Source organism: Pseudorasbora parva, chromosome 21 (genome assembly GCF_024679245.1).
Source record: "Pseudorasbora parva isolate DD20220531a chromosome 21, ASM2467924v1, whole genome shotgun sequence".
Taxonomy (NCBI): Eukaryota; Metazoa; Chordata; class Actinopteri; order Cypriniformes; family Gobionidae; genus Pseudorasbora; species Pseudorasbora parva.
In genome coordinates this window covers 13056695-13071536 of record NC_090192.1, presented here as the reverse complement: position 1 = coordinate 13071536, position 14842 = coordinate 13056695, and the positions used below count along the sequence as shown (strand labels likewise).

At 37.4% G+C, this 14842-nt stretch overlaps 1 protein-coding gene across 1 annotated transcript in view; it reads right to left on the bottom strand.

Annotated features, from left to right (window-relative positions):
- The window catches only part of grid1b (glutamate receptor, ionotropic, delta 1b), a 741339-nt gene that overhangs the window by 507337 nt on the left and 219160 nt on the right, over positions 1 to 14842 (bottom strand).

Genomic DNA, 14842 nt, shown 5'->3' with positions numbered 1-14842 from the left:
CTATAGTTAATTTATCTAAGTAAGGACAGCAAAATATAGTAAACTGTGACATATTATACCCCCCAAAAAATATTCATACAGTGGACTACCAGTAAATTTTATGAAAATTTGGGACCAAAATTATTCAGACACATGCAACCTTTTACACCACACACTGAACAACCTTAAGCATTGCTTGATAATTGGTTGACCTGCATTTGTATTACCTAATTGTGTTCCTAAATGTAACAGCTGACAGCTGATTGGTTGATTGTAATCCATTATCAAAGTTACCATTACCTTTCTATCAAAGTTATCTGACATTATCAAGATGAATTTGTTCTGACACAGTTTAGCTCTGAGTTCTTCTTATGTTTTATTACCATGTTCTAAACTAGAGTGAATAAACTATGATAATGTGGAAAGAGTTTACATTTTGGTTTGACTAGCTGGTTAAGTAATGCAAATGCCAACATGTATTAGTTTACAAATCATGCATGTATGTTAAAAGTGTCATAACCTAGTACTCCAAGACCTTAAAATAGTATTTTTTGCAAGGAACTACACAGAAATATATTACTCAATCGGCTCTGTAATCATAATGGGTGGGGGGAGGGTGTTCGTTTCAGAATTGAATTGTGTATTGTATGTGCAGGTACGTTTTTTGACTTTTCAACAAAAATATGGTAGAGACATGTTTTTCCAATGAACCTATGTTAGATGTGACGGATGCATGCAGCACAATCCTCGTGCATGCTGGCAGTGTAGCGGTCTTTTGCAGAACCGGCGATGTTAATCTATGTCCTTTCCTAGAGCATGTGATTGATTTATGCACAGTCAACAAGCTTCTCATTGAAATGGAAAGTGATTTATCGCACACATGTTGTGCAGTAAGCGCTTTTGTGGATTTACTTATGCCGTTCAGCCGTTCAACATATTAGGAGGCCAAGCCAGCAATCGCAAAGCAAACCCCTCTGTGCTTTGCACTGCGTACTCTTTTCAGAGATCATAGACTCCCTGTGGAAAAGGCATAATTTATCTAAAGAGCGTTTATACTGGATTGTTTATAAATGCTCAGGGAGCAACAAATCTTTAATTCTCTGCATGCGTTTACAGGATGGTGGCAGAGAAAAAAGAATGGTGGCATAGTGAGCAGTTCTGAAAGAAACTGGTTTGTATCTGCAAAAGGGTGCGTCAGTAGTAGTGAAGGGCGGCTCGATCGATAGCTGTGTTTGCCGTTCAAATGTCTGGCCTTCGCTGGCCCAGGGTTTGTCTGAGTGTCTGAAAGCATTTAAAACCCAGTTTCCCCATTCAACAAAGCCAATCGCTCTAGATGGCCAGATTTCTAAAGCATGGATCCCCTCACAAATGTTTTTAAAAAATTATAATTTTTAAAAAGTTAATTTTATTTTTAAAGGAACTCTGTGTAAGAAATGTATTTCAATTAATCATAAAATGACCCTGATATGTCACTAGACATTAAGAAATCATGTTAATTTCAAATACTTATATCACTAATAACAGTAGGCCAGGATATTGCCATTTAAAAGTTGTTGTTGCAGCCCTCAACTGATGTTGATGTTGGCATGTTGTGTTTTGGCCTGAAGCTCCACCCTCCACCCTCCACCGATCTACCAATCATGAAGTCAGTAGTGTTTCGGCATCCGGGTTGCCAGATCTGCTCTAGATACCACAGCTGTAGCTACAAATGTTCCTGCTGGATCTGGTAACCTCGAGTCAGGGGGGAGGGGGAGAGGGGACAAACCGCTCTACAGTCATTTGAAAGTGATTGCAGTACCAATTTTGGCCACAATCTTACATACACTTCCTTTAATTTTGTTGTTGCAGGAAATAATAATAATAATTTTATAATAAAATAATAATAATTTTTCCATCATTTTGTGAGTGGTCCATAACTGGTGATATGGAAAAATGCCACGTCGCAATATCTAAAATATGTGCATCTTAAACCATGAGGGTCAGCCAGTGGATATCATATCGCAATGTGCAAGCTTTGCCTAAGAGTTATGCTGGTGAAGTCTTAATCGCCAGTCAATTATCTACTACAGCTTGTGTGGCATTTAACTTGGGGTGTAACGGTACACGTATTCGTACCGAACCGTTTCACTACAGGGCTTTCGGTTCAGTGTGCGTGTGTACCGAACGGTTCAATGCAATCTTTAAAGGAACTGTATGTAAGAAATGTATTTCAATTAATCATAAAATGACCCTGATATGTCACTAGACATTAAGAAATCATGTTAATTTCACTGACAACATTAGTCTGGCCAGGATATTGTCATTTAAAAGTTGTTGTTGCAGCCCTCAACTGATGTTGATGTTGACATGTTGTGTTTTAGCCTGAATCTCCACCCTCCACATATACCAATCATGGAGTCAGTAGTGTTTCGGCATCCGGGTTGCCAGATCTGCTCTAGTTACCACAGCTGCAGCTACAAACATTCATGCTGGATGCTGCAGCCTATCTGGCAACCTCGGGCCAAGGGGGAGGGGGAGAGGGGACACACCACTCTACAGTCATTTGAAAGTGATTGCAGTACCAGTTTTGGCCACAATCTTACATACACTTCCTTTACTTTTGTTGTTGCGGGAAAAAACGCGTTCAATATGTGAATCGTTGTTTTTCCATAATTTATTACGTCACAATATTGAAAATATGTGCATCTTAAACCATGAGGGGGAGCCAGTGGATATCATATCGCAATGTGCAAGCTTTGCCCAAGAGTTATGCTGGTGAAGAAGTCTCAATCGCCAGTCAATTATTCACTACAGCTTTGTGTGAAGCTTGACTCTCTAAACAGTGAAAATCTCACATGGATTCACTAAATTGTTCAAAAAATATCACATTAGATGATGGCAACAAAAATCTGCATCCATGCTGCATTTTGTTTGCACAGAACTAAAACTTAAAACCTAAACTAAAACCCTAAACTTAAACACTATTCTTCTGCTGCCTTGCAAGCACTGATGCTTCCTTCAGGAAATGCAATAATAAATTCTCTCTAGCTTACAGGAAGATGTATTAAATGCAACAAATCATCAGTATTAAATAATCAGACAGTTGAGGACAATATGAAGCGGCTCAGTTATGAAAGCGTGTCTCAATTTTCTGCAGCTCTAAGGCACACTCATATTGCAGTTCCTTAGTAGAGAGAACATTTTGCACTATGGAGGGTCACAGAATATAAAGAGAAACGTTTAATATAGACAGAGGTCACTGGTCTCTGCACGAGGAGCCGCCAAGGTGCGTGGAACCATATTTCATTAAATGATAAGCACAAAACTGAACTACTTAATTTCCTTTTAGTTATCACTATGTACCATTAGCAACTCTGCAGTGTGAAAATGATAAAAATGTAACCAAGGGACAGTAGCACTTGTAGAGAGAGTGAATAAGAGACTGATAGAGCATGTATTCCATTGTGGTACATCTGCCCCCCTTGTTCAGTCTGAAATAGCCACAATCCTGTGCATGAATAGGTGCGAACAAGTTCAACAAAGTTGGGATCTTCGACAGTTGAAGTTTCATCTGTTCCAAGAACATCTCCCCACTCATCTCCGTATTTGAGTTTAACTTTCTATTCATACTTCAATTAACAGGTGTATAAAACGGACTGTTGCTCTCAGAACATCTGACTCAAAAGAAAATATAACTTATAAAAGGAAATAAAATAAAATAGAACTATATGTGTTTTTGTAGGCCAACCTAGAAGTTAGCATCACCCTGGTTCCCTTGACTAAAAAAAAAATATAGGATTTTTCCATTGGCTTTTGGATTACTTTGTAACCAAATAAAGTTTAATATTCTTACACATTTGTGTTCATCATGATAATTTTCACAAATTAACAACTTGACAGTGTAAAACTAAACATAAGCCGGTTCTCAATGTCAAGGAAGGATCCTCGGAAGCCAGAATCCAAGGATGCTACGTCATCGACATCCGACGAAGGACTGTTCCAATTTCGAGGATCCTCGGAATTTCAACCAAGGACTGAGTCCTTCGTTCGAAAAATATGTCATATACAGGAAAGGATGCATATGAGTTCCTTCGCGCTCTTCGCGTTCTCAAATCACCCACAATCCTATGCGCGCAGCTTTGCTATCTTCAGACATTCGCAGAGTCGGAGCGGGGCAAAACGGGGCAAATATACTTGTATCGGGGTTCGTAGATGGGAAGGAAGGAGGCGGGAACCGGCGAACGTTCAACAACTTTATAATAAATAATAAACAAAACGAAAGTAACGCGGGTAGCCCCTCATGGACGACTGCCCGCACACACATAATAAAACATAAACAAACCATAACATAAAGTCCAGGCCTGGTCCTCTCTCATCTGCCACACTCCTCCGTTTATACTCCCACTCTGCCGTGAGCCGAGACCGGTGTGGCGATCAGCTGCCGCTCATTATCACTCCACCGGCCCGCTCGTACGGTTCCTTGCCTCCCTGCTTGCCACAATGCTTTTATTTACATTACCAAACATTTGTTATAACCGTAGTAAATATAAGTAAAGTTTAACGTTGCCGGTACAAATGCCGGTACAAATTACTACTGTATTAATATAAAAAAAAAAAATACAAATAATGTTACACATAACGTTATTGATGGCCAACGGACCTTTTCACTGATGTAATGATGTGCACTTGCTAGCCTGTTCCATTTACGCGTTCTCCGAATGCTAAAGAGGAGCCTCGTCTAGCCTCTGAAGGAAGTGACTTGGAAGGATCAGTCCTTCCAAGGAAGCATCCTTGACATTGATAAACACCTATAGAGTATAAACAAACTTTAACGTCATCACCATTAAGGCACAATATGTAAAATGTTTACATTCAAATAACCAAAAACAGTTAGTGTTTTGTATTTACAAGAGAAATTCAAAATTTGAACCTATTGTAAGGAAGAGGCTGAAGCCGTGTTTGAATCCATGTGCAGAAGTTTAATAGAACAGAATACAACATAAATCCAGGCAACGAGTCAAAACCACAGTAAAAGTCCAATAGGAAAACAGTCGATGGAAATATCGAGGCAGATTGTCAAACACAATAAACAGTCCAAATAGGCAATCAAGTCCAAAGGGTAATCCAGAAACAGTGATCAAGGCAAACAGACAAAGGGTATACGCTCGGTAAGGCAGTAAGACTGACAATATTTCGCAAGGTCTGTTTGGTCATGCCATGCTTAAAATGGCTGGCAAACAGGAAGTGACTGTAGAGCGAACAGGGGAAGTGACACACAGTCAATGGCGTCATATCAACATTATACTCGTTTTACGCTTTTACTGTAGAAACCATGGCAACACAGTGAGTTAGACAGAAGATGTAACATCTAGCACACCACTTTTGTTCGCACAGTCGTCATGAAATTATCTTATATTGTTTAAAGCATGTTCTCTAACCAATGGTAACTCCACTAAATGTAAACGAATGGGTGAATGACCCAAGAAGAGTTTTGGACAAGACGAGAAATAAAACGAGGATCAATATCGGTGTGGCATTTCCTAACATTGTTTAACAAGTCTATGGTAGTGTAATTAAATACAGTATGTGTAATACATGCAGAGTAAGTCATCTTTTTTCAGATACTGTAGGTAGGTTCAAACTTACATTTGTTATGTAACAATTTGCTGCGTTAACTCTGGATTTAATTTGACAAATAAAGTGATATGTATCTATGTATCTATATCTATGAGTAGCATTAAACATTATGATTCTTGTGGTTTATTAAATAGAATGAAATAAAATCACGTGATCATACATAATGGTTATACAATTATATTTCATTACCTCCCCCATGAACATGATTTGTGAGTACCGTTAGATTGATTTTCATCGGAGGTGGAGGTGAAGTCAACTCCATTCATTCCACGCTCCTTCACGGCGTCATCAAGCTAAGCCTTTGTTATTGTTTTAAATATGCGACCTCATAGCGGCAAATATTACATGCTCTGCCTTAAGCTTGGGCAGAGTATGTAATATTTAAGTTTGAGTTAGAATATTTAGCAAGAGCATGATTATGTGAGGATGTGAATGAAGACTAAGGAGTAGAGCCACTTGTTATCAACTGTTTTCATGACAAGTAAGCTTAAAAAAAAGAAGAAAAAAAGAAAAATTTGGGTAGTACTGATGCATTTTATGTTGTAGAATACAATTTGAAAATACCTTGAACTTGTATCAATCACAGACCTTATTTCAGGCATGTAACCTAAAACCAATCTAAAAACCCAAATGTTTCCAAGTTTTAGCCCACAAAAATATATTATCCCTGCAATTCTCAATTCTGTCATTCACTTTCCCTCATGCTATTTTATACCCATGTGCATTTTGTTTAGAGGATCAAAACATGAAAGCTTTGTTGTTGTTTAGAGAGACCAAATTTAAAGCTCCAATTGGGGGGGGGGGGGGGGGGGGGGCAAAAGTAGTCCATGTGGTTTGTGCTATATTCTAAAGTAGCTTTAAAACAGCTTTAGGTGAAGAACTGACCAAATATGCTGCCTTTAGATGTGCCATGTCATGTTTGACATTCATGAAGTTTGGTCAAGTTCGCAAATATTTGGGTTTTGTGTTATAATGACTGCTAATGTCATAATCACTGCCCTTGCAACTTAGAGAACTCAAGATATTTGGTTGAAGGGAGGATTATCAATGGCAAGGCTTTTTTAAGCTTGAAAGACATGGTCAAATATAAATTGTCGTTCTATAAAAAAAATGCTACAGAAAGGTTCTTCAAAATGCTCCATTACTTTTAGATATACTTGAGAAAGCCAAATCTAGTTGAAAATTACAGCTCAGATATGTAGTCATGAACAGTGACAAATGGGCCGGTGTGAGGACTGGTGATCAGTAATGGCTGGGCTCAATCCCCTGAGGTCTACTTTGTGTTCTCCATAGCCCCCAACAATGCTGCTCTAAATGGGCCATTATAGACCTATGGATTGTCATCCGTAACCACTGCCACTGTCTGGAGCACAGGGGAATGATGGGATTGCTGTAAAGACTGCTGTAGAAAACTGGAGCTTAGACACACTGAAACACTGAGCGGCAATGGCCATGAATGAGACGTCACTGAGAGGAGTGGATGTTTAGATGTTTATTCAGTTAGTGATTTTGTGTATTCTGTCCTCTCAATTTTTGCGTTTATTTATTTATAATTTTTTTTATATAGTAACCTGCTGCATACTAGATACTACACAATGTGGTGTCCTGAAAAATATTATTTCAAATAGTGTATATTCTGTACATATATCAATTTACAATACTCAGAAATAAAATATTGTTACGTGACCTTCTTAAGCTATGTGGTAAGTTTACATAAAAAAAAGCCTGGTTACAACTGAAAAAGGTAACTGAGACCAATTTGAAATAAAAATAAAAAGTCACAAAGTCATAAATGCAAATTGTGAAAAATAAAATTGCAACTGTTAGATAAAAAGCATCTCAGGTTATGACTGAAATAACAATGCAGTATGTTATCAGACAAACTTCCTCTACTTATCAGGTTCTTGAATATGGATCATGCGAGAGAGGCTTTATGCGATTGTCAACCAAAGGGAGCAATATACCCTACTATATTGGGAATGGGTACCGAAACCCGGTATTAAATGAGCCCCGGTGCTAAATTATGAAAGACCGCAGTATCGATAAGCTCTGACATTATCAGTTCTGCTGTTGGTACTGGAGCAATGAAGAAAACACACTTACTATTTACTATCGCGACATAGACGTTATATTGTGAATTTTATATTGCCAGCCGTTCCTATAAGCAATAATAAGCCATGTGTTACATTGATGCGAGAGAGAGAGAGAGAGAGAGAGAGAGAGAGAGAGATCTCAGCGCGCACGACACAACAGTCCCTGCTTAATGAGTGACGATGACCAACTTAAGCTTAATGTGGTTACCCTTCAGGCCTGTGATACTAATCTAAGTATATTTTCGATTTAGGTTGCCAAGAATTACAAATAGATGATGGGGTAAAACTATTAAAAACTTACATCGATCCGTAGGCTACTGCACAACTTCCTTCCCTTCACAGCTTTGAGCATAGGTTCCCCCTAAACCCCTAACTTAATGCCAGAATCAGTACAATCTGTGATTATTGTAAAATATAAGGACGTGTTTATTAATAAATAGATAGAGCTATTAAAAGCACAATACGCGCAAGAGTTTCCAACTTCAAGGCTTTTAATGTATGTGCGCTTTGAAACAGACCGTGACTTGCACATTATAGTACTATAGACTTTGTGTGCGTGTCTAAGCCATCAAATACACACAACAAATAGCTTATGTCAAAATGACTGCTTGGAGCGTATTCACTTAAACACAGTTCTTCTTAAATGGGTATTAATAGTTTGGAGAAAATATGATGTATATTATTAGAGCTGCATTCGGTCTAGCATGTAATAAACCCTGCGCTTGTGGCATTAATGTGAATCAGGCGAACAGAAAGATATGCGAGTGACAATCACGCAGTGTGAATGAACAAAGACACGATCAGAGAGAATCGCAAATGAGTCGCCGATGTCTGCGAGATATTTGGCATGCTAAATATTTGAACCTCTCGGCGATTCATAATCCTGCTGGGTGACATGTGACATTAAATCGGCGATGTGTGAAAAGAGCAGTGGCCCGACGAGTTTGAAAATCGTGCAGTCTGAACTAGGCTTAACTTTAATAATCCTGAAGACCTTGATTAGCTTCAGGTGTGTTTGATTAGGGTTGGAGCTAAACTCTGCAAGAGAGTGGCCCTTCTGGATCAACGTTCCCCACCCCGGTCCAAAAGGGAGCGATTCCTACTTCAAGACCCAACCGTTTTCGGGAGGGAGGAAACTAAACAGTCTTGTCAAATTGCCAATTTTAGTTCCATTCACCTAGTTCTACCCTAAGGAGTACTTGAGCGCGTACTAAAGGTAGCATGCAAGGTGCTAAATTCTTAATAATTAGCATTTCAGACTACAACTACCACTTCCCTAAGGGGAGGCTACATCTTTACTCTTACTCCTGACAGAAAGGCAAACAAGAGTGGGACAATTGTCCAGACAGTTGTCCAGTACCGCTCATCTCCTAGACTCTAAAAACCACAAGCGAACTGCAGGGGAGATTGTGGCCTACTTATAGACCCAAAAGTAGCTGGGGGAGGGCAACTCAACCCTTCCTTGAGTATAGCTATAGCTCCCCACTATAGGTACTGCTTATTTTTTTGCACCAGACTATAATATGTGATGGATAACAAAGAGGAATGCCTGCCTGCAAGCTGCCTCTGCCAGTGCCTCTGCTAGTACTGTAGCCATAGAAGAGCATCCTTCCAAAGGGGAGCTAAAGCCCTACTTCAAAACCCAACAGTAGCTGGAGAGGGAGTTAAAAAAAGTAGAGGGCACTACATAACTCGATTCCATCCACCCATAGGGCTATCCAAAGGGAATATATCTTCCAGTCAGGACAGGGTGTACATTTACAGATTGTCAGTGTACCATGGAAAATGATCAAATTCCCAAAAAAGTAAAAATCAATGCTACAAATAAGAATATATCATTGCGTTCTCTGGCAGAAACCTTGTATCCCTATATTGTTTTATAATTTTGTCTCATAAAATGAATGCTGTTAGTCATCCTTTCTGTCTATATGTGGGTTTTACAGCCAAATGTAACCAATAAAAAGCATTTTAAAGAGGTTGTGATTAAACCTCCCAAGTCCAGCCTGCCTCCATTTAGAATGTGGCATGTACAGTTTGGAGATCTCTGCCTGTTTGTAATGCAGGGTAAAAAAAGAACAAATGTTTTAGTAAGTACAGTGTTCTATCATTACTAACAACATCATACTTTGGCCATATCATGTCCCTACATGACTAAAGCTCAAGTTTCACATTAAATGAGAGTACGACTTTTAATATAATATCTGATTTTAATACGCCATTTGAAGCAATTTGTGTTTGTGCAATTGTGTTACTTTTATTTATAAAGCTGTGCTGGGGTTTTTTTTTACTAGTCAAAAACGGTTGGGAAACACTGGTCCATTACTTTGTGAGTGTAGCACGTGCATTGAAAACTGAAAATTTCATCTCCACACTATTTGTGAACTCAATCAAAAAAGAACATGACTTTCTCTGGAAGGGTGATTTGGAGGATGCAAGTTAAGCAAAGCCCAACTTCAAAGTCGCTGTCATGCCATATGGCTGCATACAAGGAAACCAAAATGATTGAACCAAAAAAAAAAAGACTCTTAAAACGCATTTGTATCAGAATCAAAGCACACCAATATATGTACTAAAATGATTTTGAGAAAGCTGTCTCAAAAAAGAGACACCAATCTTTTTTCTTTTTTCTTTTTTTTTTTTGTATTCTGAAGAAGAAAAAAAAATCTAATTAAACAAAATAAAGCAATCTATTAAAATCAATTTAAGTGAACGTTATTTATCAACTGACAACTTAAAGAAATAGTTCACCCAAAAATGAAATTTATCCCATAATTCACTTACTCTCAAGCAATCCTAGGTATATATGACATTATTTTTTTATTTTTTTCAAAGGAATACAATCAGAGAAATATTAAAAATATGTCCTGGCTCTTAAAAGCTTTATAATGGCATTGGCAGTGAATGGCAGGCCATAATTTGAAGCCCAAAAAAGTGTGTCATCCATTATACAAGTAATCCATCTCAGAGGGATTAATAAATGCCTTCTGAAATAAATCAATCCGGTAAGAAAAATATCCATAATTAAAACTTTATAAAGTAAAATATCTAGCTGTCTGTGGACTGCTTTCTGTTTTCAACTCACGAAGAAAGAAGTATAATAGTTCGTTCAGATGAATCAATCTAGAACATTAAGAGAACATTCAGACAAGTTTTGAACAAATACATGAGTATGTAATGGATGTCAACAAAACAAATATTCTTGATCAGTTCACACAAAATATTAAACTGACTTCCTATCAAAACATACTTTTAAAATTAGTTTTTGTTTTGTTTTTATTTCAGAACTTTTTGCAAGTTGGACTGAAGTGGTTGAAGTGAAATGTTTCATTGTATAAACAGGGTAGTATAAATAAGTGAGTTTTTCATCTAGGGCTGAGCACTTAGATATATTGTTTACTTTTTTTTTTATTCTTACTTCTGCTTTTACTTGCTACCAGTTTCTCAATTTGTCATCACAAATGCTTCCCCTCACAGGGTGACCCTACATTCAATGCTATAATCATATAAATTCACGTTGAATCACTTCCGAGTAACAAAAGTTTCTCCATTCGCCCCAACTCATAAAAAGAATCAGAACATATGACTGTAATTATAGCTCTAACTAAATGGTTTCAAGTGCTTAAAAGCAAAATTCGAACAGAATGGAACAAATGTTCAAAGATTAAGTATAATATCTGCAGACAATAACAGACTGAGCTGATGCTTCAGATAGAATGTGATTTCTCATGGAACAATTATACATTCCTGGCATATGCTGTAAAAATGAGCCCAGTGTATGTCAATGCTAGTCAATAGTCAATGTTCTCTGTGCACTGTTAACTAGTTTTTACACTAATATAAAAACGCTTGACCGAGTTGAGTGCCTACACAAACTCTTTGTAAGTGGGACCACATGGACCGTGATGTCATTTACAAGCATTTATTAATATTGATGATGTCTGAAGTCAACTCCAAATGTCAGACGGAGACTAATCTCGGCTCGATGTACAATGGGTGCTCATAAATAATGCATGTGACCACTAATGAGGGCGACATAGATTTCTCCTTCTCTTGCATAACGGAAATCACTTTTGACACAGAGTCAACTTTGTGACCTGTCAGTCTGGTTTCATCAGACCCAATATTTAACCTCTCTTATGTTTGTATGCTAAATTAAAGCGCCTAAGTAGCATGTTTTATAAGTAGGGCTCATGATAAAGTTGACCTCAGGTAGCTGCATGCAGAATTGTTAGCTTTGATTGAGTTTGGTAAGGCAGTTACGTGCATTAAAACTAATCTTTGAAAGACATGCAACATAAGTATTTATTAAAGAAACACTATGTACGTTTTTGGAGAGACTTGCTGCACTTTGCAGTATCTAGAGCAGTATTGAAATGTCATATTAATAAAAGCTTGAAGACTTGTGTTGGTAAATGAAATGCATTTAATTTAAATATACACTTACCCTGCGTCCCAATTCGCATACTATCCATACTAAATAGTATTCGAAAATAGAATTAGTATGTCCGAAATCATAGTATGTTGAAAAGAGTATTCCAAAGATACCCGGATGGTTTACTATTTCCGGTCCGAATTCGAAGTATGAATCGATGGGCACTCCAACGGCTGATATTGCCCACAACCCAGTGCGAGGTGGACGGGGATTTGATTAGAACTACAAACGCGGATAAAAAGCATTAAAAAACTACAAACATGGCGGATGTGCGAGTCCGGCGGTTAAGTAGAGAAGTTTAGATAAAGGGGTTTGAGTGACCCTATCAATATTTAACATGACACAAATATATTTATTCAGTGTTAGCCACATTATATTTCACCTACAGCAACATTGTGAACTTTTGTAATGACACGTTTGGCTATTAACTTTTAAATGCATCATTATATTTAAACTGCAACCACGAGGAGAGTCTCTGCATTAAAGACCTACAAATGGCAGATCAACATGCGGCTACATTTCTCTCCGATACGGTAGGAGATTAAACTGAATGTGCAGGATTTGAACTGTGACGAATCTGACGATGATTGACAGGGCAGTTAAACGGTGACAGGATGCACGTAACTAAGCGTCAGAGTCTGTTAAAGATGGCGAAGTAGAATGTCCCGAAGCTTGCATACTTTTCTGCTACACACTCAAAAGTATATACTTTTTCTTCACCAAAAAAGTACATACTTTTAGGACGTAGTATAAGTGGGCGGATTGGGACGCAGTGTTAATATACACGCCAAAAAGTATTTGGACACCCCTCCAAATCATTGAATTCAGGTGCTCCAAACACTTCCATGGCCACAGGTGTATAAAATCAAGCACCTGGGCATGCAGACTGCTTCTACAAACATTTGGGGTCAGCGCATGCTGAGGTGCACAGTGCGCAGAAATCGACAACTTTATACAGGGCCAATAGCTACAGACCTTGACAATTACTGTGGCCTTCAGATTAGCCCAGTGCATAGAGAGAACAGTGCATAGAGAGGATGGAATGGGTTTCAGTGGCTGAGCAGCTGCATATAAATCATACATCACCAAGTGCAATGCAAACCATCATTGTCTAAAAATCTTACATAGTGTGCCTTTAATGTTTAAAACAATGGCACCTTATAGAGCTCTTTTCCAATCATTATTGAGCCACCTTGTGAAACATTCCCTTGTGAAAAAGTACACTGTAGCATACTTTTAAAAATAGTTCTTAAAACGCCTTAAAGTAATATACAGTAACACTTTAGATTATAGCCTGGAAAGTACTTTGTAAGTAAAGCCAATAAAGATAACTATATGGATAATTACCTCATTATATATATATATATATATACACTTTCAGTATAAATCATTTGTTAATTTTTCAGATAATTTTCCAGTTACCCCTTTATTCCCCAGATATTACATATTGTTCCCACATACCTACACATACTTACTTTATAGTTACACTATAATTACTGAAAGTTACGCTGTAAAGTTGCTTTAATTACACAGTACTTTCCGTGCTGTAACCTAAAGTGTTACTGAATATACTTAAGTGTGAAATGAATGTTGTGTTTTCAGAATTGCTTGTTGTTTGCAATTAAATTAAAATGCATTACAGTTGACATTTAAATCAAATGCAATTATTTAAGCCTAACTGCTTTTTGTTTGTTAAAACAGTTGAATGCATATCATTAGAAGGTAGACCTTTGCATTACTAATTTAGCAACTTGCTAAACAGCTCATGTTCTTCATTCAATGGACATTTAATATCACTCACTCAGAAGGGTCCATTTAGGTCAGGATGCTGCTTTAGAATGTAGTTATATATATATATATATATATATATATATATATATATATATATATATATATATATATATATATATATATATATATATATATATATATATATATATATATATATATATATATATATATATATAGGGTAGACAGAGATCAGCACTTTTGGTATTAGAACAGAGCATACAAGTGGGTACAAGAAGCTAAAATAACAAAGAAGTGGCTTCACAACAATTCCATGACTGTTCTTGAATGGCCCATCCAGAGCCCTGACTTTAACCCAACTGAGCATCTCTGGAGAGACCTGAAAATGGCTGTCCACCAATGTTTACCATCCAACCTGACAGAACTGTAGAGGATCTTCAAGGAGGAATGACAGAGGATCCCCAAATCCAGGTGTGAAAAACGTATTGCATCTTTCCCAAAAAGACCCATGACTGTAAAGGGTGCTTCTAATTACTGAGCAAAGGGTCTGAAAACTTAGAACCATGTGATATTTAATTTTTTTATATATATATAAATCTGCAAAAATGTCAACATTTCAGTTTTTTTTCCTGTTAATATGGGACGCTGTGTGTACATTAATCAGAATACAGTCTGAATACTTTCCTTACCCAATATTTGTAAAATCCAGCAACATATAAAGTGTGCATTACACCCCTGTAAACATGTGCACTACATTTTTGTAATGTGCATGAGACTATACAAACTGGTACAAACGTATGATACAATACAGGTTTGGTTGGCTCTACGAAATAATATAATTATGGTGATTATGCGCTTTAATTGATTATGTGTTTACATTCCGCTCTTGTCCACTATTACATGAACGTAGTATATCGTGGTTATTGTTTATTGTTTAAGAACAAGAAGAAGTTGTAGGGGTAAAACAGTGATT